Source organism: Armigeres subalbatus, chromosome 3 (genome assembly GCF_024139115.2).
Source record: "Armigeres subalbatus isolate Guangzhou_Male chromosome 3, GZ_Asu_2, whole genome shotgun sequence".
NCBI classification, from domain to species: Eukaryota; Metazoa; Arthropoda; class Insecta; order Diptera; family Culicidae; genus Armigeres; species Armigeres subalbatus.
This window is the reverse complement of record NC_085141.1, coordinates 350,215,268-350,243,152: the sequence shown is the minus strand read 5'-3', so window position 1 is coordinate 350,243,152 and position 27,885 is coordinate 350,215,268. Positions and strand designations below refer to the sequence as shown.

The window sequence follows — 27,885 nt, the reverse complement described above, 5'->3', positions numbered from 1 at the left end:
AGTTTGACAATTATTGTATAAGCTGCAAGTTCAAACAAAATTGTACTATATTACAAAATTGTAATATATTAAAAAGATAATAACATTCATGAGTTAATGAAAAGTATAAGTTTCGGAATGTATGTGACTAATGCGATGTATAAGTTTTTCCTTATACATATCATTGAGCGCCTGCTTCGGCAAAAAAGTATTAGAAATCTTAATAATATATAACATTTTTTTTTTTACGTGTAGTGGTCTTAAAAATATGAATTTTTCCTAAAAATAGACATTAAAAATTTAAAAAACGGTTGTACCAAAAAGATAGAATTTCTGATGAGAAAGGTGAATTTAGTCCAAATTGAAAATCATTCCCATACATCTATTGTTATTAAATACTGTGGTTAAAATTCCAAATATTCAATTCAACTTTCGTTTAATATGGCTAATTTGATTATTCAAAATGTTCGCCAACGTCACGCGAATGAGAATACTGTACATCAAGCATTGCATGGACATTATTACCTAGGTATTATAAAGCCCCTTCGACGATCTGGGAGTGGTTCAACAGATACGAAGCAAATGGATATTTTCAAAGGAAAAAGTATGTACAAATCTATAAGAAATTTGGGACACACAAGCGACAATGGCTAGTGGAGCTGTATCAACGAGAACCAATTCTTCTTCTAAATGAGGCCAAAATGAAATTTCAAGTTCAATTCCACACGACCATCAGTGTTGCATCTATTTGTGCAATCCTGCATGAATCAGGGCTCTCCTGGAAAACCATTGAACGCCGTGCAATTCAAATCAGAGAGGATGAAATTACACGCTTTACAAGAGAATTGCTAGCTATTCCGTGGGATCTGTATAACCTTGTCTTCTTGGATGAAGTAAGCTTCAACAACAAGGACATGCTGCGTCGGAAAGGTTACGGTATCATCGGTAGAAAGTTGATCTTTAGAGGAGAATTTTGCAGGAAACCGAGAGTATCTTTCCTATGCTTCTTAGGCATGAATGGAATCCTGGATAGTTTCTACACCGAAGGAACATTCAATAGGAAGAAATTTTTCTCTTGTTGTAAAGACTTTGCCTTGAATAACTCAGGTGTACAACGGTACCCTGGTTTTCATTCCGTGTGGATAATGGATGGTGCCAAAATCCACTGCGATAAAAACATTATCAGATACCTAAGATCACTTGGAATAATTCCCGTTTTTCTCCCTGCTTACTGTCCTTTTTTTAATCCTATTGAGATTATTTTTGGTCAAATCAAAGAAGATCTGAAGAAACATCATGTAGAGCATAAATCAGCGTTGATTGAAGTTTGCGAATCTTTAAACCGATTCAAATCATACTCTTGTCCTAACATTTTCAATCATTGTGGGTACTACGCTGGCGGAACTTTTCTACCTGAAAAAGGACTTTCCCAGGATCCAAAATACATGGGGTTTCATATTCATCATGACAAGTGATCAGTTATCGAGTCCGTTATGTTAATAAAATTATAAAATAAAAGTTAACCCTTGAATGCGCAATGTTGTTTTACAACAACAAACCGAAAATACGTTTAATGTTAATAATTTCAATGGTTATTTACGTTGAAAATATTTCCGACGATTTCTAAAAAAATCGCCTTACGCCTTTAAGGGTTAACAATATTTAAAGAAAAAAACAGATTTTTATTTTTATTCCAAATTAAAAAGCGATCATCATATAACAATCGAGCATAAGAAAATAGTAATGTTAGTATCACATTTCAGGCATGATCGATGTCATCGCAGTCCGTAACGTCCGTAGAGAGGTTCTTACTGAGTTCCGTCTCCTCTGGTCGCATCGTCGTTTCCATCGCTGAGCAAACTTCTGATCCAAACATGCCCTTGATTTCTAATGCCTCCACTTTCTTAATCACCCCCAAAAGAATTTTGCTTGCCAACTCAACATCCTGCTTAATGTCGGATATTCCTCGCATCCATCCATCATTAACCATGTTCGCTACTAACATTCCGCGATGAGCCGATTGTAGCCTTGCTGCTTCGGAAACAGCTGCCCACCTGAAATATTTGGACAATTCCAACGGTGGCGTCGTAGCCTGTCTCAATCTTTCCTGTTTATGACTGGGGGACGAGTTAATTAAATTAGCCCACAACAACCAGGAGCTAAAGTGACCTTCGAGATCTCGATGACTGGCACGTAGTTCGTTGGCCAATGCAGCATCATCTCTAGTTGAATGAGCACCTGATCGATCCGGAACCTGCGGTGCTACTAACTTTCGCAACAAAGACTGGTACTGAGAATTCGTTCCAACGTTTGTAGAATAAACGTAAACATAAACGTTAATTTCCTTCCCACGCCACTTTGTCAGCAAACGGTGCTTCAGATCGCTTATACAATAACCTTTCTTCTTTGATTTGTCTTGTAAAGTTACGAATCGTTCCATGTCTTCGAATTCAGGATCCATTTTGTCAGACCATCTTGGATCCTCATCGTGAAAAATCACTTCACGGCGAGCATATTTTTTAGACACCTCCCAGAGACACTGTAGAATATCGTTTGGGGTATCTCCTCGGATCTTCTGTTGGAGTAATTGTTTAGGTCGAAGCTGGGAGCGATAGAACCGTTCGAAAAATGTCGCCCTGATTAGGAAGAGCTTTCCGTTTTTCTCGAGCATGCCATCATCCGTCGGAATGCATGTTTCACCAGCTGCCTCAGCTGTGTCATCCGGATCAATTTCAAGTGGAGGTGACTGTGAAATAACATCTCCTGTCCATACATCTTGCACTTCATGATCTGCTGTAGGATTACATTCGCCTAAGAGCACATTGCTGTTGTTAACAGCTGGATGAATTTCAATCGGGGATGTTGGCTGCATGTGCATTTCACCGAAATCATCTTCCAAATATTCCTCCTCGTATTCGCTGAAAAATAAACAATTATCACTTATTCGTTGCACCTACCTTGAAACCTTCTGAGTATTAATAAATTATTTACCTTTCCATGCTCAATAAAACATTTATTTCGCGCAATAACACAAGCAAAACGTATTTATTTATTTATTTCCAAGCAATTAAACTGAAATCAACAGCTATTTAGCATATCGGATGGTTTGTTTGTTATGATTTTTTTTTCGATTTTGTATTCAGTTGTCAATAACGGGCAAACATTTGAAAAGAGCCAAATATGAATATATTATTAGGTCGAGATATATTAAGACTATATTTTAAAACCCTTTTACGTGGAATTTTAGGTATTTGTCTACTGTTTTTTACAGCCTTAAAAATTAATGATAAATACATAATTTTATAGGCTTGTATTCAATAAAAACATGTCAGAAAGAAATTATTGAAATAGAAGTAATGAGCGCTTTTCGGATGTTGTATGGCAGTTATATAACATGGTTGCCAGAATATATAAAATGAATGACGCAAGTAAACCAGGTTGCTAGTTTTACAGCGACAATATATCGAATTTGTCCTGAATGCATAATACTACATTCGAACTTGAGCGTTTATTACAGTTTACTACATTAGTGTTGTCCAATGAGTAGCTCGAAGTTTTTCCCATTCCTCTCTTGTTCATTTGTTGGCAAAAAAATAACGAGCAAAACGGAAAAAACTTCGAGCTCATTGGACAGCATTATTTTACCACATGAAAAAAAATGTCAAAACAGAAATAGACCGCATGATGATGATTTCTTCATTTCTGCAGCTAATTCTCGCTTAACTTTTCAAAAGGTCCTAAGTAACATTTTTTTCATGAATTAATTTGAGTAGCGCAATCAAAAGCTTTCATGTTGTTCTGTCGATTGCGCTATTCAAATTAATTAATGAAAAAATGTTACTTAGGACCTTTTGAAAAGTTAAGCGAGAATTGATGATTATTCTCTCTGACTTGTTTTAATTTGTGTTCAAATAAACTTCTTTTCTCAAAAGAACAAAGCATCTCTCCAATTCAGATTGATTACTTGCATCTGAGACGTGGGTAGCAACGTCTAGAGCAGACTACAAGAAATCAGTGTGGTAAACACTAGTTTTATTCATATCAAGTCAGTTGTTTGTAGTATGTTCACAATGTATTATTATTATTTATTCAGACTAAGGCCGAAGTGGCCTGTGCGGTATATAAGAGTCTTCTCCATTCGGCTCGGTCCATGGCTACACGTCGCCAACCACGCAGTCTACGGAGGGTCCGCAAGTCATCTTCCACCTGATCGATCCACCTTGCCCGCTGCGCACCTCGCCTTCTTGTGCCCGTCGGATCGTTGTCGAGAACCATTTTCACCGGGTTACTGTCCAACATTCTGGCTACGTGCCCGGCCCATCGCAGTCGTCCGATTTTCGCGGTGTGAACGATGGATGGTTCTCCCAACAGCTGATGCAATTCGTGGTTCATTCGCCTCCTCCACGTACCGTCCGCCATCTGCACCCCACCATAGATGGTACGCAGCACTTTCCTTTCGAAAACTCCAAGTGCGCGTTGGTCCTCCACGAGCATCGTCCAGGTCTCGTGTCCGTAGAGGACTACCGGTCTTATTAGCGTTTTGTAGATTGTCAGTTTGGTACGGCGGCGAACTCTATTCGATCGGAGCGTCTTGCGGAGTCCAAAGTACGTACGATTTCCAGCCACTATGCGTCTCCGAATTTCTCTGCTGGTGTCATTTTCGGCAGTCACCAGTGAGCCCAAGTACACAAATTCTTCTACCACCTCGATGTCGTCACCAACGATGCAAACTCGCGGCGGGTGGCTCACACTCTCTTCTCTTGAACCTCTTCCTATCATGTACTTTGTCTTCGACGTGTTGATGACTAATCCGATCCGCTTAGCTTCCCTCTTCAGTCTGATGTAGGCTTCCTCCATCTTCTCAAAGTTACGTGCCATATGTGCCTATGTGGTCGGCGAAGCCAAATAGCTGGACGGACTTATTGGAAATTGTATCACTCGTATCAATCCCTGCTCTTCGTATTACCCTTCCAAAGCGATGTTGAATAGCAGACACGAAAGACCATAACCTTGCCGTAACCCTCTGCGGGCTTCGAAGGGACTCGAGAATGCCCCTGAAACTCGAACTACGCACATCACTCGATCCATCGTCGCTTTGATCAATCGTGTCAGTTTATCCGGAAATCCGTTTTCGTACATTAGCTGCCATAGCTGGTCCCGATCGATTGTATCATATGCGGCTTTGAAGTCGATGAATAAATGATGTGTGGGAACGTTGTATTCGTGGCATTTCTGCAGGTCTTGGCGAATGGCGAACACCTGGTCCGTGGTGGAGCGTTCGCCCATAAAACCCGCCTGGAACTGCCCCCACGAACTCCCTTGCAGTTGGTGGTAGTCGACGGCATAAAATTTGGGAGAGTACCTTGTAGGCGGCGTTCAGCAATGTGATTGCGCGGTAGTTGCTACAATCCAGCTTATCGCCCTTTTTGTAGATGGGACACACGACACCTTCCATCCACTCCTGCGGCAAAACTTCCTCCTCCCAAATCTTGGTAATGACCCAGTGCAGCGCTCTAGCCAGTGCCTCACCAACGTGTTTAAATAACTCTCCTGGTAGTTCAATTCAAACTTACTACTTTTTATTCATACGACCCATTGTATATCTCTCCCCCTTTGAGCAGATGAACTTTTTCGAAAAAAATGGGTGAATCACTGTGGGAATGATATCAAGAATAAAAGAGTACCCTTCTGGGTAAAGTCATCTAACCGTGTGGGACAGTTTTTCGGAATTGTAATGGAATATCTTTGGATTTTTACGGGAAAGGGTCGTTTGACCGAATGTCAAAAAATTTCATTACGCCAAAGCGACATTCGATCGAGTTGGTAATTTGGCCGAAACGCCCGAAACAGGCATTTTCGCTAACAGGTCGTTGGACAGAAAGGGCCTTTTGGCAAAAATGTTATTTTGCTCAGCAGGTCATACGGCCAAATGTAAATTACAGGGTGATCAGAGTTGGCTGTCAGTAAAGTGAATGTACATTAAATCGAAACACAAGCATGAAAATGATCAAACTTCGATTTCAATAAGAAATCTTACATAACAATTTGTTAACTTCGCGTTGAGGTGGACTATTATTTTTTCTTTGAACTTTTTAAAACAAAAAAAGAGCTAGCACGCACGATACTGATTCCTAAATTTTTGGACATAACTTCTTTCATTTTTGACGTAGATCATATTTAGAGGTTCACACTGCCAGACTATTGATATGCAGCGGCAGTGTTATATTTTTAAGTGTGTAAATTATAACTGTTTGTGTTTATGTGGTCTGAAAAATTGAATAAAAAGCAAAAAAAATGTCCACCCGCTTAGCCAAATGACATTTCCCGCTAAATGGCCTTTCTGCCAAACGACCATTTAGGCCAAATGAGGATCGAAGGATGTCGTGATCTTTGTTAGACGTGTTTTTTGAATCCGGTAAAATTTGCTCCCGTCAAAGAAGAAAATGAACAGATTCCATTGTGAAAGGAACAGAAACTGCAAGCAGAAACTTTGAAGCATTTCTATCAAGGACATTGTGGACCAAGCCAAATCGTTACAGATTTTTACCGGGAGGGAGTATGGAACGCCGTCATTAATGAAGGTGTTACCGAAGATTGGCAACTAAATAGGTATTCGGATAGGATAGGCAGCAGATTGTACTAGCAACGCTTGCGTTTGATGACGATGCTGTGCGAGCCACCACAACACGCTCGATGGGCAGCAGGAGTTATTACAGTTATGAGGCAAGCACAGTGGATACGTTTGCGTGCGTTTTGATAGTTCTTCCATAAAAAAAAACTGACAAAACGTAGGCAAACGTACCCATTCTGGGTGGCCCTTTAGTGCGGTTGTGTTGTGAATTGGAATGCAAATAAGGATGCTATACATATACAAATACATTGCAATCCAAATGAAGAGCTAAGTTTGATCATGGAAAATCTATACATATCGCAGTGGAACGGGTAAGTGCATATCGTTGACCTGGATTTGCGTCCAGAGCCGGAATGACCCAGACGGACAAGACGAGATGTCGTGCAGTAAGTAAACCTAATTCATTGTACTTGTAATCACACGGGAATCATTTCGGGAACTTTAAAAACTATGAAATACTTGTATTGGCTGCAATCTCAGAAATGATACCACTGAGAGTCTAATGGAAAAAAATATTTCATATTCATAACATTTTTGGATAATTGTAATATTACTTCAACTGATCGAATAAGTAATATTAACTTATCATAAATTAAGTTGTCGTTTAATGTAAACATTAATGTCTGCCAATATTGCACCCCAGAAACGCTTGATCAAAATTTGTTATCGATAAACCGTATTAAATATAAATCATATTTGACACATTCCGAAACACCTTATTCTTGTATACAGAGCATAGTGCGACCAGGAAGATAATGCTTGTTTGAACTTTTGGAAAATATATGTGCGCTGGAAAAAACCGCGACAGGCATTCCTTACAACAGTTGCATTGCTCTCATCATTCAGTGTTGAGGAGTAAATATTTGCAGGCTGCTTTTCAATACTAGCTGTGCATGTGCTAAGACAAGACAAGACGAGATAACAAATCATAACTATTGAATTTGGATTGAATTTAGGAAATGTCAGAAAAAAATCATACCTCACGCAAACATTAGAATTTCAACTCCTTTCCTATTATTTTGTATAGAATTTTATATCTTTTTTTGATGAGTCGTCACATTCCTTGACCCAGTTATATTTCTTTATAAACGTGATATATTTTATGAATGGGCTCTTACTGGAAATTGTATGAATTAAGCATTGTTTGTCCTAATCTATGCATATTCAGATATTTTCATCATTAAACATTACAACACATTCTTGGCAAATATGTTGATGATGATTCACGTATTGTGAAATTCACCCATTGTTCCATAAATATAATCGTTGAAGATTATGGAAGCCTTTGAAAAATTCGGTAAATCTTTTAAAAAGCCCTTAATTGTCTAAAAACATAAAAGCAGAAAAAAGTTTAAGAATGTATGATAAAAGCGTAATGAATAATCATTCTTCTATACCTGTAATCACTGTAATGTAGTTTTTTGCTTACATTGAAAAACATTTTGAATCATGATTCTGTGATTTCATTTAAACTTGGCGTGTCCTTCATTTTAGTTTTATTTTTAACATTTTCGTGAATTTAACCGAATGGTTCCAGTAGAACCAAAGAAGTTTGTAGGGAGTCCTTAGCATCGCATGCGGTACAAAGATCCTGCAGGTCGCCGTTATCATCGTTACCTATCACCATACCTAGTTGCAGAATCGGACGAGGAATTGATTAAAGTTTCTTCTGCGTAGTTTTTCGTCAATTTTCTTCGACTAGTGTACCGCCGAAGTATCAATGCAATTTTCTGGTCGATGGAGAATGTTTCGTAGTTTGTGGTGAAAAACATCTTTGAATCATTCCTATCCATCGAATCCTACTTTAGCAATATTTCACATCTTTTCTCTCTACCCAACTATGTGTATCGAAATCGAACAACAGTCGATCGCGTTTGAATCACAAACATGTGCTTCTGCCTGTCGTATTGAGGCGGGTTTGCTTCTGCTACCACAATAGAGGCTTGTTTACAGCCGTTTGATCATTTATTCATTTATTTATCCACTAAGAATTCATTTGTTGATCAAAATCATTATCATATCAGGGGGAAGGGAAATTTAATTTCTTTTTGCTCTTTTTTCGTTTCAGAGAGCGAGCAAAGGCGCTTAAACCTAGGCTATTAGCCAGGGCAAGGCTAATACCTTCGCCCCATCCGAGGAAAATCATCGGCAAGGATAATGGAGTGACATAAATTTCTTAGCAAAGTCACTCCCAACGTATTTCCTCAAATTTTCTATCATTTGCTTATAATGATACTCCTAAACCACATACCCTACCCACCATCCAATTCCTTGACATCTATGAGGGCGTCAGTGAGTCGCTGGCCTCTCGTTAAGTAGATGTCATATCATCATTTCCTTCCCTTTCCTAGTAACGGAGAAGATGGGCGTGGCCGACAATGATAGCTTTCATGTTTTATCATTTTGGACCCCCAATTGGATTTCCATTGAATCCCAAATGGAAATCCATAAGCAATTGGGGTAAGAAAGGTAAAGAATATACATGACAACTATCAGTATGCAATCTACGAAATACTCCGTTACAACGCAACGCAACCATTTAGGCCAAATGATCTTTTCTTTCTCGGCCAAATGATCAATTCGGCCGAACGAAATATTCGGCCGCATGTCCATTTCGGTTAAATAATATGGTTTGTTTGGCCAAATTTCGCATTCGGTCAAATTTCTGTCGGCCCTTTGGCCATTGGTCTAATGGCCCTTCCCGTTGTTTGGCCAAAAGTCATTCGGCGAAAAGCTATTTGCTTGAATGCCACTTGGTCGAATAACACGTTGAACCGAAAGGCATCTAACCAAATTTCATTTGGCCGAATTGAACGTTTTTTTCGAAACGATTATCAGTTCAAAATTGGCGACATACAGCTAAAAGGGACATTCGGTCGAACTGGTTGTTTGCCCTAAAGGTCATTTGGCGAAAATACCGTTTTGAGCTTGAGCTTGAGCTTGATTGACTGCTCGTAGTTGCTATTCCATTATGACCAGATCAGCTGTTCTTGCACAGGGAACCAACAGATGTTTGCTTGGGACTAGCACACATCTTCAATGTACAAGTACTGGTGACCTCATTTGTTGGGTCATACTGGCGCCTGCCACGTCAGAATGCAAGTCAGTGTAGGGAAGGAGGAGAAAATGATGATGCAATCACTCGCCCACTGTAAGCCGAGTATACCTCTGCACTTGCCACGAGCTCATGCGAAATTTATTGGAATTTCTGGGTTAGGTTGGAGAGGCAGAGGTCCGTCTTGGTTAACGAGCTGCCAATATGATAGATAGGAGAAGGTAACTGATGGAATTTCTAATTGGATGTAGGAAACGAGCTCTATAAATTCATTTCCAATTCTAGCAGATTACTGTTAGAATACTCAAGTTGAAGGTATAGGAATAGTAATGGAAACGGTATGGAAGTCCATTTCCAGTTCTAGCGATTGCTAGAACATGAGAAATGAAGAGAAAGATACAAAGTAGGAGAATGGAACGGACCTGGGATTGAACCCACGACCTCCTGCGTATGAGGCAGAAGCAGTAGCCATATGACTACCAATCCCGCTTCATTTGGCGAAAATACCGTTTTGCCGAAAAAGGCGTTTGACCGAATAGTTAGTTTGGTGGAAAATGTGAATTTCGTGTACAACTTTCAAGGATAGAGGAGACCGGGACTGGTTGGCCGAGAGGCTTCTGTAAAAAGAAGTTACCAAGAGAAACTCGTTTTATTCTCCAAAGCATTCTTTCCCGAAATTGTTTTTTGAACATTCTAAATTCCACGAAACATGTTCCATCATTAGCAATTTAGGGTAGAGAACCATTTGGGCAGCATCCCCAATTCCCGTCAGCAACGTTCATTACTTGAGCGCATTACAACTGAATTCCTTGTTTTTTAGTTCATGGTTAGTTTCTGTCGATATCTAGTGATGTACAAACAATCAAGCCATTTGGTTGGAACGCGGTCGAGATATTAACGTTGTGGACGGGAATAGAGGGTGCTGCCCAAATAAATAGTGCCGCTCATTATATTATTCCCGCAATTTCATCCAGAATATAAAGGAGTTTCAGGAGTTCTTTCGGAAGCTTATATATTCTGTAATTTGGTAAGGTTTCTCTTCTCTTTTTCAGAAGTTCTCAGGAAAAATCTTGAAGCTGTCTGTCGTATTCCCGCACCAAACGCATCAGCTTCGTTTTGTCGTCACATAAATCGTTAGCAAACTGAATACCGTGGGGGACCGAAATCTGTCCACCTTCAGAGAAATCAATAAATAAAGGAAGATTAAGGCAATTATAAATAATTTATCTCAGCTTTTCGACCATTGAAACGAAAAGTAGGCTTTGCTTTTTGCTTCCCATCAAAAATTAATTTTCAGGTGCTTTATTTGCTCGCGTGTTATGGTCAACACGTACCAAAAGGGACTGTGTTTTAGTGCAAGTTGCAATGAAAACATTTAGATCAGTGGAATAAAAATCGAAGGGATCGCTTCTCAAGGTGCGTATTGAACTATTTACAGTGGTAATTTAGTTAATCGGGCTGCTTTAGTTTGAATATTTAGTCAGAAAAAAGCTGTAGGGGAAGGTGGTGAAACTTGATCCCCGGGGAGACCTGATCACCCTCTGTTTTATCGAGAACTAAAGTATTTTTGTTCTAGCGTATTTTTTATTATAGATCCTCTAGACAAATGACCTTTATATGGTGAGGTTTTTTTTCGGATTGACAACCTTATTCTGCGCCGTTTGTATGTTTTGACCTTCTTGAAGATTTTTTTATTGGCCACGCAAAATTTGAACAACTTTTTATAACAATGACCAATGGCTTTCGTTTTTTCACAGCACAAAACAATAAATATGCTTAATGATCTGTACTGATGAAAATGTCAACATTCCATCAAAGTTTTAGGATATTTGGATTGGAAGTTATTGCCTCAATATGGGGACACTTGATCCCCCATTAGTCACCCATACACAACTTTGGCGAAAAAATACAAAAAATATATATCTGTTCTCAGGCTAATTTTTTATAGATTTGACAGATTTGATGAAGGGTTGGCAGGAAAAATTATTTATTGCGTATATATCATAGAAAGGGGATCAAGTCTCCCAAATTTTAAAATTGCATGTGCCGTCGAATTCAATAACAAAAATCGTTCATGTATACGCACAGCAATTCGAATATTCCACGTATTTTAAAGGAAAAATATTTAAAAAATCTGACGTCACCTTTCAAATTTTATTAAAGCAAGTTCTTGGAGAGGGATCAATTTCCCCCGAATATTTTGAAAGTCGATTTTTGACAGCACTCCAAAAAATCGATTATTCATCAATAACAATAATAATTCAAGGACTGTCATACATCAGTAAAGTTAAAAACTATATTTCTTAGAAAGTCTGTGTGGAAATCGCGTATGTTTATTTATTTTTGGCTGTGATTCATCGGAAATCAGAAAAGGGGACCAAGTCTCCCCAGCCTTCCTTACGGATTTTGATCCACGGTGGACGGTGGACGAATTTTGATTCAGGAGGAGTTTTGTTCATTATTTGATCAAGTTTTTCGTAGTTCTTTATGCGTAAAAGTTGAATACTTGAAAACAGAGGCCTTTGTTAACCAGTAATAATGATAACCGTCACGGCTGCCTGATGACGACTGACAACTTGTTCTTCTCGGAGGCATTCCTCCTACGTTACCCGGATAAATGGTAACCGATCATTGGATACACGACATGGACAAAACGGACACAATGGACTCACGATGAGATGAACTGGCAACGACAACAATAATGAGTAATGGAAATAGATTCTGTGTGGATTCTGTACAGCAGACACTGCCGAGACTGCACTTGTTTACAATCGCTGAACAGGCCCGCAAACCCGAAGATGTCACTTTCATAGAAGAACTGTCAATTGACGACAGAGGTGCATCCACGTTCTGAGTCATGGGTAGGACAGATAGAAAATGCCGATTTGGCAACTGTTCTGGTATTAGTATTCTCAATAAGTGATTCGCATAAATTCGTAGGTGGTACAATGAGAGTAGCATCACTTGCATCCGTTACCACGGATATTGGTTTTGAACTATTCACTATCTCTTAGATAGAAACAAAGCACTCTCCAACAGTCGAGATCTGATCTGGTCACGTTCTCTCTCAAGGTTGGACACATATCCTTAACCCGTATCGGCCTGCGTGAAGAAAAAAATCAAATTGCTCCTTTTTCATATTTTTTGTCGTATTGACTTGGTTTAATCCACGGGGATGACAAGCTACGCCATTTTTGTCACATCTTTTCTGAATCACCAATACGAGTGCACGGCGAATGCAACATAAACAATTGCGAGGGTGAAAATGATATAAAACGAACAAAGGCATAGACAGTACCTTGTGCAACTAGCATTCTAAATGATTGAGCAAATAAGTTGAACATTCTTAAGTTTGAAGCATGGAATCGAGTGTAAAATTGTTCTAATTGATTATTTGTTAAATTTTTCTCTATTTTCTCATGATTGTATCATGTGGCATTATTGAGTGGTATGGGCGTGTTGTATCATATTCTCCTGTAAAAACGTAAACATTCAAAATTGACGCATATACTATTGCAAATTAAATCAGTATTGGGGTAATTTGACACTGGGGGATAAATTTATCCCCCAAAAAAGAACGAACAGGCAAACCTGTCAAAATCCATAGTAAAAAATTGGATGTCGCTCCTCTGGTTTAATCACTGTTCTGCTCGTATACGGATCCCAGAGTTCAGAATAGGTATATATTGGGACTTGTGATGTGATCTTCCTATCGGGAGATATTCCGGTGGGTTCTCCTGCAGATGCAGTAAATTCTACCATAACTTCGTTTTTTGGCGATTTAAGTCCAACAAAATGTTACTTTTTTCGTCTCTTTTCATACAATTTGCAATATAATCAATTCTAAAAATAAACAGGACTTGAAAAATTCTTGCGACCAAAATTGTAACATAATTTGAGAAAATTTCCTCGCTTTTAAGGACAAATATTGCTTTTCCAAGATTTCTTAAGGATTTCCAAGAAACATGACATACATCCTGGTATTCTTACGATTATTGAATATCTGTACAAGCCTCCTTGTTTAGACTATCATTCACTTTAAAGTCATCTTTTGCACACATTCGTGCCAGCCATATGTTCTTACCGTAATCATGGGTAGGACAATGCTTTGACTGTCCCACCCAGGAAAATCCATGCGTAGGACATGTCCTACTTGTCCCACCCACTCCCGGCGCCACTGATTGACGATAAAATCAGCTGATTTTAAACGTCTCGTGAAAAGGCCTATTGAGGTGAAAAGTAGGCTTTGGAAACAAAACGACATAAATTGAAAACAAATCACCATCCATCAAATCGACATAGTTGTTTCATAAGGGCCGAAGTCGCAAATGTAAACAAATCGAGTTTATGTCATAGATCGAACCTCCTGGAAATGTACTATATGTAGCATATTCAAAATGGTACAAAATGTTGTTTTTTTGCTGTAAAAACAGAGAAATACAGAAGGGCGATATTACATTTCCGTTGGAATTTTTTTCTCGGTGCGATTGCACCCCGTTTTCTCCATGGCAGCAAAAGGGCTAAACTGTGTTTCATTTTTGCATTATGACACTTCGTTCTTGCATCAAAAACACATGTGAGCAAAAGGGCTAAACGGTATATGAAAACACAACGGGGCGATGCAAATAGGCGATACTGACAAACAGATTGACAGCCGGGCGTGAAATTTGGGCGAAAAGGATGTTGTCAAAAACATTATGGCGCATTTCTGAAGGGCGCAAGTGTACACTGTTAGAAAAAAGGACGACTAATTCTTTAATCATATTTTCAAATCGAAAAAAATCCGAAGTAAATTTTATTTATATGTGGATTCAATGATTAGATATGGATGAATTTCATGCAAACTATTAACATTTAAAATAACATCTACTCTTTGAAATATAATTGAAAACATGTTTCTCCATTCGAGCTCATTGCGACATTGGCCCTTATGAAACAACTGTGTCGAAATGCGGAGTTTCCGGCGTCATTTTTAAGCGTGCTGGACATGATTGCATCAAAAGTACCGTGCTGTGCCCTTATTCCGTTCACCTAAGACAATGCGCTATGTCTAAAAGCTCTAAAAATACCCGTTTAGTATTTTGAAGCTGCAATTTCGCTACATAGTGTCATTTGCTATATACAATTGAAAATAAAATATGTTGGGATGCATTCATAGACTTAGGCTCCACTAGTGAAAAAAACATTGACAAATTATGTGGTCCTAATTCCAGTCATTTGAAATGGCATTGTTCCTTTCATTCGGGTTTCCGTTCATTCGGGTTCCTAATTCCAATCACCCGGAAAACATTTGATTTCTTGAAGATGCTAATACCAGGCATCATTTTTCTCACAAATCCATCTTTTCATTTACTATAATATTGCAAATAAAAAGCTTCAAATGTAATTTCCTTCCAAATTTAAAATACAATGAATGATATTTCCTTAGTATAGCCACGTTGACTGTTTTTTCATTTGTTTCACTTACCATTCGAGATATATTCAACATGAACATTGATGCTAGCTGCCCAATTGCATCAGGTACCACAGAGAAGGCCAGATACTATTCCTTATCGGAGTTTTACACCTTATCCTCAACGTAATTTTGACTAGAGCCTGGATACTAGACCTTTAATTCTGACCTGAACCTTCCAAAACAATGTCTCTGTTTGTTTGGAATTGTTCGTACCACTGTTTCGTTGAAATTGAATATTCTTGAAAGTTCCTGTTCTTTATAGTACCGGATAACCCTACTTCTACGAAGTATTCACGAATTTCGGTAAAACATAACCTTATTTGCAGCTCAGAGAGGGCAGTGTTTTTTTTATAGAAATTCGCCAAGAAATTTCCGGATAAAGCTTTTAAACAAGAACGCCACAATTATGGATTGTGCTGTTTAAAACTGTCCGTATTCTCCGGAAACCCTTTCTTAACATTGTCCAGCATTCACTTTATAAATCATCATTAAATCATTAACTGAAAAACTGTATTTTCCCGGCACGAGTTGAAAAAAGTCCCATAACCTGTCGTTAACGGAATTCCTTTCGGTCTGCCTGCTTACGGTATAGAATTTCAAATGTTTACCATTCATATGGATTCATGTACGATGTACCTTTTCTTGCTCATAGATTAGATTATAAAACACAGAACGTTTGGAATCCATCCTCCAAACCCAATGAACGGAATAAGGAACGAGTAGATTTAGAGGTACCCTTATTCCGGTCAAGATATTTTTTACTTTTCAGCATTTTCTATCGGGAAAATACAGGCAACAATTTGGTAATACGCTATAATGTTACCTGTTTTGTCTTGTTATGCTGCTGTGTTTGAAATCCAGGGCAAATTTTCACTTAAAAATGCTTAAATATTATGACAGATGTTCTTAGCAAGTGGGTTAATGAAAACAGTCAAAATGGCGCTCGTAGTGAATACCAACAAATTTTGTTTAAATTTTCACTATTAATCGCTAAAAATGACGCTGGTTTTCATTTCATTTCATGCATACATAACCATAGAAAAGTATAAGGATATTTTTCTGCTGTTTGTAGACAAAAACTCTTTATTATTTATCATTTTGTCTTGCGTGAACGGAATTAGGCGCTGATTGGAATAAGGGCACAGCACGGTAAGTGTGGTTCAAAAGCAAATTGCAAATAATAAAGTAAGCTAAGCGGAATACAAACCAATGCCATCGCTTCTCCAGGTACGCATATAACTATTTACAGTGGTGGTTTAGTCAATCAGTCTGCTTCAATTTAAATTTCCAGTTAAAAAATAGCTGTACGGATTATGATTATTTGATTCGAAACCCGTCCATGGTGGACGGATTTCGTTTCAGGAGGTGTTGATTTAATTAATTATTTTATCATATTTTTCGTAGTTTCTTATGTGTAAATGCGCAACACTTTAAAAGTAAAAGCCTTCGTGCTCCTGTATCAACGATAAACGTTTCATTTGCATTCGTTACCTATTTCCACAGTCTTTTCACATACTGAGGTGCTTTTGTGTACGGATTTCACAGCCCACGGTATCAAACATTTGTATATATTTTTTCCACTATTCTCTTCCCGCGTGCAAACTTCACATCGTAATTTTTCCACTTTTTTTTAATTAATGTTTGTACCAGTTTATATTTTGTTTGTTATTTTTCTCTTCTTTATAATTCTACACCCAATTAGAGATTGCTAGATTTTCTAACAGTTCTGTATAAGAATCTACCAAAACCTGTATAAGAACTGGCCATATATGAAATTGTTAGATTCTATACTCCGTGATTGACCAGAGCAATTGCAATTGCACAAGGAATAAATAAATGAGGCATGGGAGCTGCTTTCCAAACTTAACACAATTTTAGAGTTCCAGTATTCTGAATGGTTAATAACGGCGCTAGCCATGTCCTTACTATCCATCATGGATGGGAAGGATTAATGTTACAGTCACTCGCCCGATGCAAGCCGAGAACAACTCCACACTCACCATAAGTTCATGCGGAATTTTATTAGAATCGGCTGATTACTTTTTTTCCACAGAGTCTATGAATTTCAGTACTAATTGTAGTTGAATAATGCTGTGCTTAAAAAAACATGTTATGCATTCTTTTCAAAGTTAGTCACGGTTTTCAAAAAGTTCCTTTGAGAGTTTAAAACCTTTTCCCTTTACAAATATTTGCTTCGGTTCATATAAAAATGTATCCGGGAGTTGTGGATCCGTACAATAATTGGATCAAAACATATCGACTAATTGGTTTACTGATGGTTTCTTGTTAGACTTGCAAGCCAAAACGTAGAATTTTCAATCCGCAGATGGTGAGTCGGATTCTTGGTCTAGAATGTTTTCGGTCGAGAAACAATCTCGCATCTCTGGACAAAGTGTGTCCATTTTACTTGTCTCACAAGATACAATTCCAGCTGAAATGTAGATCCATAGACGAAGAAGGAGGTTACGATTTGCTTTTCGGTAACTCGAATGAACATCCGATTATTTCGATTATCTCCGGTCGAACAAAAATTCCATTCAACCATTCAACATGAAAACACAAACAGCAGTTCATATACAAAAAAAGAACCATGACGCAAAGCGGGTATCTCACTCCACCCTGTCGGCGGTACAATGAATGACAATCAAAAAGTCGAGAAAAATTCCGTTCTGCCCCATAAAATCGTTTGAAACTATTTCCGGCCATAATCCGCCGACTATCAATGACCGACGCTAGTCCTATTGCCTCCATAGAGGAAATTTCAAAACTGCCAGGTCAAATGGTGGCAGCGCATAGTCAACAATAGCCGGAGAAGAAAAACTAATTTCACTCAGGACAGAAAAGGGAATAGTTTTGCTTTGGCATAATAAAAAAAAACGAGGGGCTTCTTAATCCGCCACAAATCATTTGTTACGATCACGAAGAATCGATTAGAGTCATTGGAAATAAAACGCGAAAACGACGAATGAGTAGGAGTGTGATAAAGCAAGAGAATGCCGGCCGAGCAGAGCGGGTCGGGTTCGCTTTATTGGAAATGATCCAATCACGCGCTAGGCCATTCGGCTGGACACAGACGCTGTGCGTGGTGGAGCAGCCCATCAAAGCACCCCCCGCATGCCAAAGACAAAAGCAGCTTTAGCGCAGTGGAAGCTCCTGAAGCCCGCCAGACTACCGATCCGATCGCGATCACCGGCCAGAAGACACATTATTATTGTTAATCAATAAAAATATAAACGAATAAAAAAGCTTATACCATCGATAGCGGCAGTTGACGCAGAATAGAAGCTACCATTGCCATTCTTGGGGGAAGGTTTACGAACTTGTTTTAGTCCTTTTAAGCGCAGAAGTCTAGGACTTTACTTAGATTATCCTTTGGTTTGTAGATATTTTGGCATACCCAGAATTCATTTTTCTATCTAAACCTAAATATTAAGAAAATAAATGATTTGATGGAAATATTAAATGTGATGTACGTTTTCTAAAAAAAACTTAAACAACGTGTAGTGCAACATCATTTGGCTTTCGTAGTTCAGGAATAAGAATAGCGGCCACAAAATTGAAGGTTTGAATCCTGGTTTCGTCTCAACTTTCGCAGATAATAAGTATTTAAGTTTGAGCATTGCATATATGCATATATTCATAAATGGTCAGCGTTTCAACCAAACCGCACCAAGCGGCTTTTTGACTGACTTGTGGTATTTTGTTCACAAAAAGAAAACGGAAATCATTTCGTATCAATTCGTACGTACCTTTGTTGAAGGATATCCACAGTTATGAAGTTGAGCGATATCCGATACTATTTGTGATCAATTAAATCTGCTAATCAAAAGTTTGGCCAGAAAATGAGTAATTTTTTGTTGGCGCTTGGTGCAATTTGTTAGAGCACCGGCCAAATAACAGTTCACTTCAAGGAATTATTGTGGAAGTGTTTACTATTCACACTTAGTTGCCAAGTGGCAACGTCCTGGCTTAGGAATATGAAAAAAAATATTTTTGGCGAGAAACAGTATGCAACCCCATTAGACATGAATAAAAAAGACTGGTAGAAAGAAATGTCTGGAGGATAACATCAACAACCATAACCCTCAGCAACCGCTGGCCATCAGCCGACCGCCGACCGGTTCAGCAGATCACAGAAAGAAATGAAATGAAAACAGCCAAAAGCCGCGGTGAATAACTTTATGATTAGTGCGCATTTCTTCTTCGCTGACGCGCAAGTGTGAAGCGCACGCGACGGGGGTTCGAATCTCGCGACCTGCTGCAGCAAAAGACCAAACCAAACGACGGAGAGCAAATTAAAAACGACGACTCCTGTCCTCCGCCTCGCCGTCCCACAGACAGGGAGCCATTTATATCCATAACCCTGCTAAGGGGGAATAAAATTTCGATAATCCTCCAAAACAAGAAGCTAAAATATGGTACCCTTCGGGAGACTCTCTGCAGTGCAGTGGCCAGTCAGTCCGTCCGCCGTGAGGCTGTCATTTTGTTCGCTCTTCGTCGGGATGGTGGCGTGGCGGTTGATTCGCGAAAACCGTTTGTTGGACGTTCAACCAGGGAGCGCGACTCGTCCGTCAGTTGTCCGCTGTTGCATCGCGCGGAACTGACGGTGGTGATCGCGCAGCGAGAACTGCCACCGCATCGGTGGCAGCTTTTTAATATTTAAATGAGCTCTTCCGTGGCTTCCAGCTCGCAGGTTGGAACAAGATTCAATAAAGTTTGCATCATAAAAGCACAGACAGTCGTACGTGCGTGTAAACAATCTATGTACCACTCACGAATAAAAATATTTAGCTTTGGCAATTTTGATTAATATATATGTATTAAAGTGGCTCAAAAAACACTTTTTCAAATTTTTTGATGGGCCGCCCTCTTATTCGGTTTAATTTGATGCCCTGATGCTCTGGACAAAATTTCAGCCAAATCGGTCAACGTTTGGGCGGTGCTAAACTTGTTGGAAGTTTATATGCAAAAATGTATGCAGAAACATCCAAAAACAGTGATTTGCAGTTGGACGGCACAATTTACGATCAAGAACCATGATACTCATTCAGCTCTTGTAGAATTAAATACAGAATGTTATGCTGAAAACCGCGAGAAGATTAGAGTTAATTAGGCAAAGATATTAGCATTTTACCGGAGTGTTGTAGAGGTGAATTTATTTCTTTTCAAAGGTAAAAGAAACGAAATTTGCTCAAACCCCACTTCAGAGATATGCTAATAACTTAGCCGGGCAAACTCTAATCTTCTCGCGGTTTTCTGCATAACATTCTGTATTAAATTCTTCAAGATCTGAATGAGTATCATAGTTCTTCATCGTAAGTTGTGCCGTCAAACTGCAATTCACTGTTTTTGGATGTTTCTGCATACATTTTTGCATATAAATTTCAACGAGTTTAGCACCGCCCAAACGTTGACCGATTTGGCTGAAATTTTGTCCAGAGCATCAGGGCATCAAATATAACCGAATAAGAGGGCGGCCCATCAAAAAAATTGAAAAAAGTTTTTCCCATACTAATTTGAGCCACCCTAATATGTATGTACTCCCTTTCTGCGGAATTTAATCTTTGATAATATTATTTCTACATAATCTATGATGTGAATGAACTTAAAGCTTTTTCAAAATATAAAGTTATATGTTTTGTGTCGATTTTTCTGTGAATATAATCGAATTTTTGCTCAACGATCGTTTGTCTGATGTTTTATTTCATTTTGTTAATTCCAAATGATTCTTGGTACAAAAATATCTGATCGATATATTTTGCAAGCCGTACTTTTCAGTAAGCATATGCGGTATTTCGAAATATTTCGTTTCAGGTTGGTTTCGAAATCCCGCGGAATTTGAGCACGGCAAATTCTGATTTCTTGATTTTGTTTCGATTCGTAAAATTACAAAAAATTCACCTGAAAAAACTGGCTTATAACGAAATTTAACGGAATTCCGCGGAATTTCGAAACAAAATTTAGACTTAAACCATACTGTCTCGTACGGTCGTGTATTAACAAAAATTTTGGCTGCGCCGCAGAACAAAAACATAAAACTGTTTTCAACTTAATGTAATTTTTTTTCTATTAACGCCTACTACATAATTTCATTCTGAGTCGACAAATGAGACGGTGCCAGCGAAAGTGCTACATAAACCATTTTTGTCGATTTTGTGTTTTAACACCACCGGCTTCTGTTTGCAAAGATCTTGTAAGGAATACAGTGTACAGTTCTACACTGAACCAAATCATCCGCCAGTTAATGTATGAAAAATAATTCATTGAACTGTTAATTTGATGTTTCCTTATACTGAATGATACATCCATTTAATAGAGGTAATAAACTATAGAGAAAGATTGTCGTTGTCGTCACTGGCGAAACATCTTTAGCTGGCGAGGATAGGGCACTAAATGTCAACGAAGGAAAAATCAGTAATTTTGTATTGCTTGCAAAGTTATGTTACTATTGGATTAAATTAGTGATCTCCAGCATTTTTGGCGTTTTCATCCTGAAAGTCCTTGTTAAGCAATACATTTTTATAAACATTCAAAGCTTAGAACAATATCTACAAGCTAAGGGTATTGAAACTAATATCAATTTCAGTACCACTCGGTACAGCATCATCAAAGCAAAACAAACGTGTGGCCCATGGCCATGATGTATGCACCAGGTCACTCCTACCCTGCATATTTTTTATGTAGTTTGTTAGATCTGTTCCATTTGCCTCATTGATAGTAGTGGGTTGTCGGTTCTTCCTTGCTCCTTGCACATTCTTTTTCAAAACGAAACATAATCGTAGAACGCGGAACTCTGTTGCATTGGCGAACAGCACGAACGGAGAGCTCTAGCAAAGATTGATTCTTGTCGTGGAGCTTTCTCAACTATTCTGCCCACAATCGCATATTATCGAATTACAATCGAATTACAGCAACGGTGGGACTGATATGCGATCATAGGCAGTATTTTCGTATGGAAATAATAAAAACAGTTACATGTTGTGCTAATAGACATTTTTCTAGGGCTTACATCAATGAACGGTAATTTATAAATGCGGTATGAACAGTAATTTATGAATGGTTTGATACTAGAGAAACAAATGGTTGGTAAAAACAAAAGTTTAAGAGATCTAGAACTTAAAAAGAAGATATGTCGAAAATATGTTCGGTTCAATGAAAAATGAACCTATTTTGGACATGCCTCAGAATACTGTTTTTAAACTTACAATGTTTTGCTCGAGATATGAAACTGCTTCAATTAGGTTTTAATAAGTCAACAACATCATTCACATGTTTTAAATCTATGTACAAATAAACTTACAGCTTTTGAAAGTTGACTTCAATTTTACAATGTCGTCTTAGTTTTGGTCTAATCCAACCGGCATGGGTAACTACGTGAAAATATTCTTAATAATTGCAATATTTTATAAGAAACAAATGTAGGAAATACCTTATGGATAGTTTCTTTTTGCAATCAAATTTAAATATTGCGTGTTTTATTTAGTTTTGTGTTATATAAATACAAAATTCAGCTAGGTGGTCCAAAATAAGAGCCCGGTCCAAAATACAGCCGTTACCATAATCGTCCTACATCATGGTTTGATATTTTTCGTTCCAGAACATCATTTACTTTCATGCGATTAGTCGTAATGATGATATGTACAAATAAAGATAATACCCTTTATTATTTTCATTTATTATGAATATGAGACTATATTTTATTTATTTTGAGTAGAAAAAAAATCCATTAATAATACAAACTTCTTTCTTATTCGAAACAATTTTCATTAGACAAATGAGTGCTAATTCGATTACCTTTTAGATGAAAATCATCCACTTATTTATTTGTTATGATTATCATCTGAACGATTATGTGAAGCAATCTGGATGACAATCATATTGATTTTCATAGAATTGGCATATGATAAACTGAATGACGGTCTTTTGAGAATCATTTGTTTTTAGTTATGGAGCTTGAGTGAGGCAAAAATCATACTGAAACTGGCGGAATTTTCGTTCAGTGTACCCACTCAAATCAGCTTATCCAGCTTTCCACTTTCGCCATAATGGCTGATATTGTCTATCCGGAGCAAAGTTAGTACGCTTTTTATACCGAAGTTGGATTTTTATCCAAATACAGGGAACTTATCCAACGTCGGAAGTAGTGCGCTGGATTCGCCTAAAGATGCGCTAAGCAACCCTTCAATTTATTTGACAAATACAACTTCGGCAGAAAATTTGGTTCGGAAGTCCCGACTTCCGAATTCTAATTTGGTGCTACGCCGACAATATGAAAAGTTTGACGTTAACGAAAAGATATTTTAGTTACCAGTTAAAGATTGTCGGATCAGTTCTTTTTTTCTGCTGTCCGAAACATGTGTGGTACCGTCAACTGGGGGGAAGATGATCATTTTTAAGACAAAACATGCAATAACAATGTGTGTTTTAGAATGTAAATCGAAACAAATATTTTCAAAACATGTACTGCTATACGTTGCAATAATCAACAACTTTAGTTTTCTGAAATGCATTCGCATTTATTAAAATAAATTCAATTATCACACATTTTTTGAGTAATCTGGTTTGGGGTAAAGTTGATCAAGACAGCTATACTAAAATAATTATGACCTAGTAGTCAAAATACACTAGGTTATTTGTATGAATGTTGAATTTACTACGTAAAGAAGTCTTCGAAATCAATATTTGAAACGAAAATAGCGTCATTTATGGCTATCTCTCTCTTTCTTCCACAAAATACATTTTCATGATTATAATCGAAAAACTCGGATTTCTACCTAACGGTAACATTACTTGAACGGAGAATATTGTTGACTACCGTTTCATAAAAAAATTTGGCACTTTTGACTGACACATCAAATGATCATCTTCACCTCAATGATCATCTTCCCCCCAGTTGACGGTACCTAACTGTCAAATCGTATGTATTTTTCCTTCATTGACATTTAGATCTCCTATCCTCGCCAGCAAAAAATGTTCCGGACAGCGACAATCTTTATCTGGTAACTAAAATATCTTTTCGTTAACTGCTTCCAAACACTGAACTGTAATTTATATCTAAGCAAGCATTGATGTTCTTCGTTGTCAATAACAGCCAAACTGTTGTTTGGTTTTCATCAACAAACATTACGTGCGTGGAAAATCGAAACTTTAGAAAACGATTCTTCACTTTTGATACCTATTGATATTTTTACGTAACGTAACGATACAGAAATTTTTCAGTGGACGAGTGTTATAACCATTTAAAAAAGAAGGAATCTCGCTTAACTTTTCAAAAGGACCTAAGTAACATTTTTTGCATGAATTACTTTGAATAGCGCAATCAACAAAAAAACATGAAAGCTTTCGATTGCAGTACTCAAATTAACTCATGAAAACAATGTTATTAAGGTCATTTTGAAAAGTTAAGCAAGAAATAAACTACACAATCACAAAAAAATATTCAGAAAATTTAGTTGTTAAATGTAATCATGTATCGGTGCTTTGGAGCTTATCCCTTATGCATACGCAAGTCCTTATATGCATACCTGGTTATCGAAAGCTTCTTAAAATGCACATTCATTATCTTCTATCCAGCTGGATTTGAATTGAATGAAACGGAGGGTCTTCAGCCTCTTTGAGACCCGATGAGAGTTCCACAGGTAGAAAACTACTTCTTCGCTTCTAAACTATGCATGATGATCAAATTATATAAGGATAAAGCTATTTTTAACTCAAATGTGGATAGCATTGAACTAGTTAATGTAATAAAAGTTTACAGTTAGAGCTTATTTTTATTGTTGAACGCTTTCTATAGTATACGAGTTATCTTAATTATTCTGTTCTCATACTGCGTTTAAAGCCAAAATTTATAAAGCTGTGTTTGATTTTTATTTATATAAAATTTTCTCAGTGTCTGAGCGGATTGTATCCATCGTCGATCAAGTATAAGATAAGCAGAAAAAATAGTAGCATGATTTTTGTTATATTCTGAAATGTTGGTGACACCTCTGTGTCTCAGCGTATTACTAGTAGGACGATATATCCATTCTAGTGGCATGTAAACGGGAAGTACATACCACTATTTTTATTCGGTAATGTAAAGAAACGTTTGAATAGAACTCATGACACTATTCTGGTTCTATGCTGGTTATGAGAATGCGCAACATATGTTAACCCTATTTTGATTTTCAAGATGGTATTTGTCAAGAAACTTCGCATATTTCTCATTACCACCTTTAGGTACATCAGTCATAACGTTGGTACAGTTGAGTTGTAAAAAATTGCAACTTTGAATTTTATTTTCGAAGTTTTTGGGAAAATGCTTCCTGTAAAATTTGTTCAATGTGACATGTACCACTTTCGCTGACATAGGTTCAAATACGTCTTCGGTATTTAGTTAGAAATGTCCATCAGAAAACGAAAAATATCTTTAACTATTTTATCCCATGTTTTTCAAAAGTCATTCGACTCAATAAGACGTCAGGCTAAGAGTGTAAATATAATCAGATATGAATACAACAACTTTGTCAAAGAGGCAAAGTCGTGGCGTGATTCCTGAGGCCTTCGTGAAGTATTTTTAGAGCGCCTCTTTTTTTTTAAAGGCACTTCTTCACCTCTTATGCCACAAGGCTTAAGCGCATGATTAAGCACCGCTTAAGAATTAAGAAGGCCCTAAGGAAAACATTAAACGAAGCACGTGATTTTACGTTGGATTGATTTGAAACACGGTTTTTGTCTTCGAGTTTTTAAAATAACTTCGTTTACAGTAAATATTTAGTCGCTTACCAAGGTGGCTTCACATGAATTACTTTTCCAACAAACCAAAGTTTCCTTTTCCGTGGCGCTCACGGAGATGCAGAGCATTCCTCTTATAATCTTATAATAATGAGTATCAAACTAATTTTCCTCTCCTAATCCTAAATTGACTGTAAGGCCGTGACCGGCTCATGCTGTCCATAGCAGCTGTTCCTTGCACTCAATTGGAGTCGGTTGAGAATGAAAATTTGACAACAATTTTTGCATGCCTCATATGCACAAACATATAAACAAGGACAAGCGGGCAATAGCTTGGTTCGTCGAATTGATTGCATGTAGGACTATGGGTCTCCGAACCTTCTATAAAAAGGTTGAATCTGGAAGGAAATGATATTCTTTGTTAGAAGTTTTGGTATGAGAAAGGAAAAATGGCAAACTAAAAAAACTAAAAAACTGCGATCACATCTGAAACACAATCTGAAAGACATATCTTTGTGCATTTTTGGTGTGTGCTAATATCAATTCTCCATCTGCGTATACTATATTCGTATATTCTGGTTTTGATTTGACTCAATACCATAAAACCACGCTGATGAATGTATGAAGTATGCTTCAGCATAATCACATAAGTCTTAAATGAAATAAGGTTTTTGAATCAGAATACAAAAAATCGCACAATTCCTATATTTTTATATACATACTTATTGATATAAAGCTGAACTGATATAAAATTCATCAGATTCGGGAGCACCCACTCCACGATGAATTCCTTTGAAAGCGGGACAACAAATTCTGGGGTATTGCCTTATCGCCAATGGTAAACGGGAACACGGCGATTTATCACAGACTGCTTCATCTGTTACTATAATTTTATTGGTCGCAAAGCAGTTATTTGACTTTAAGAAAATGAAATCAGAATTGCGTACACTCAAAATAATTATCACCTAATTTCCACTATAAAAATCAGGTAGGCTTTAAAATTCGATTTTTTTTTACGATCTTACGTGTGTCTAATAAAACTTACTCACATGTTTTTCGGAGGTGAACTAGCCTTGGGCTAAAAACCTCTTTAATAAAGATTTTAATAATAATAATAACTCACATACAGACAAAAAAGAAATGTAGTGAAATTTGAATAAAAACTAAAAAAAACAATATCTATGCACTTTTCTAGAGAATACTACTTGTCACGAATGTATGAAAAATACATGAGTGGGGTACTCAGACAGAAGTGTAAGTTTTGCACCAATCGCCAATGAAGAATTGTGCAGAAACATCATGAGAGCAATTTACAAAACTAAGTCTTTGAGTATGGAATTAATATTTCATTACTCTTTTTTGATCCCGTCCGCTTCTAGTGGACGGGAATTATTATCACTAACACGATATCGCACAAAATATAAAAGCCAATTCACTTTAAATCTATGTATTAGTTGCAATTCACTTCAAATTAATTACATTTTTTTAGGTGAATTGAGAGCGGTGAGTACCATCACTAACAACTTCTTTAACTTCTACAAACGAAACTAGATGGAAAATATCCGCATATGTTTTCATATAACTCTTAAGTGAACATTATTTTGAGTGTACATAATATTAAATCAATTCAACAAAAATTCCGCGGAAAAAGAAAATTTCGTTTCGAAAAATTTCGAATCAAATGGATGTTGATTTCGTATCGTTTCGAAATCTCGAAAGTGAATCTATATTTCGTTTAGTTTCGTTTCGAATCAACATAGACATTTCAAATTTCGTTTCGTTTCGTCAGGAAAAAGTGTCTTATCGCATACCCTTACTTTTCAGCTACTTGTAACATTTTATCAAAGTTGTTCAGAAATCAGAAAATATCGAACTTTATTTGATTCGTCCATTTTTTCATAATTGGAACTCGCAAATAGTCTATGAGTAAAATACTGTTCGTATTCTTTCGTGCATAATCCTTCAACACTAGTAGTAGCAGTTTAACGGCAGGTAACGGAAATTGTTCTCCGAATTGCCTATGGTTGATACTCACGAGCTCATCATCTTAGT

General features: G+C 37.4%; 1 protein-coding gene and 1 pseudogene across 4 annotated transcripts in view; one reads left to right on the top strand and one right to left on the bottom strand.

Moving 5' to 3' along the window:
• Positions 1 to 27,885, bottom strand: part of LOC134226032 (transcription factor sox-2-like) — a 258,455-nt gene that overhangs the window by 1,926 nt on the left and 228,644 nt on the right. The gene's annotated exons all lie outside the window — the stretch shown is intronic.
• On the top strand, positions 421 to 1,454 carry LOC134221383 (uncharacterized; annotated as a pseudogene).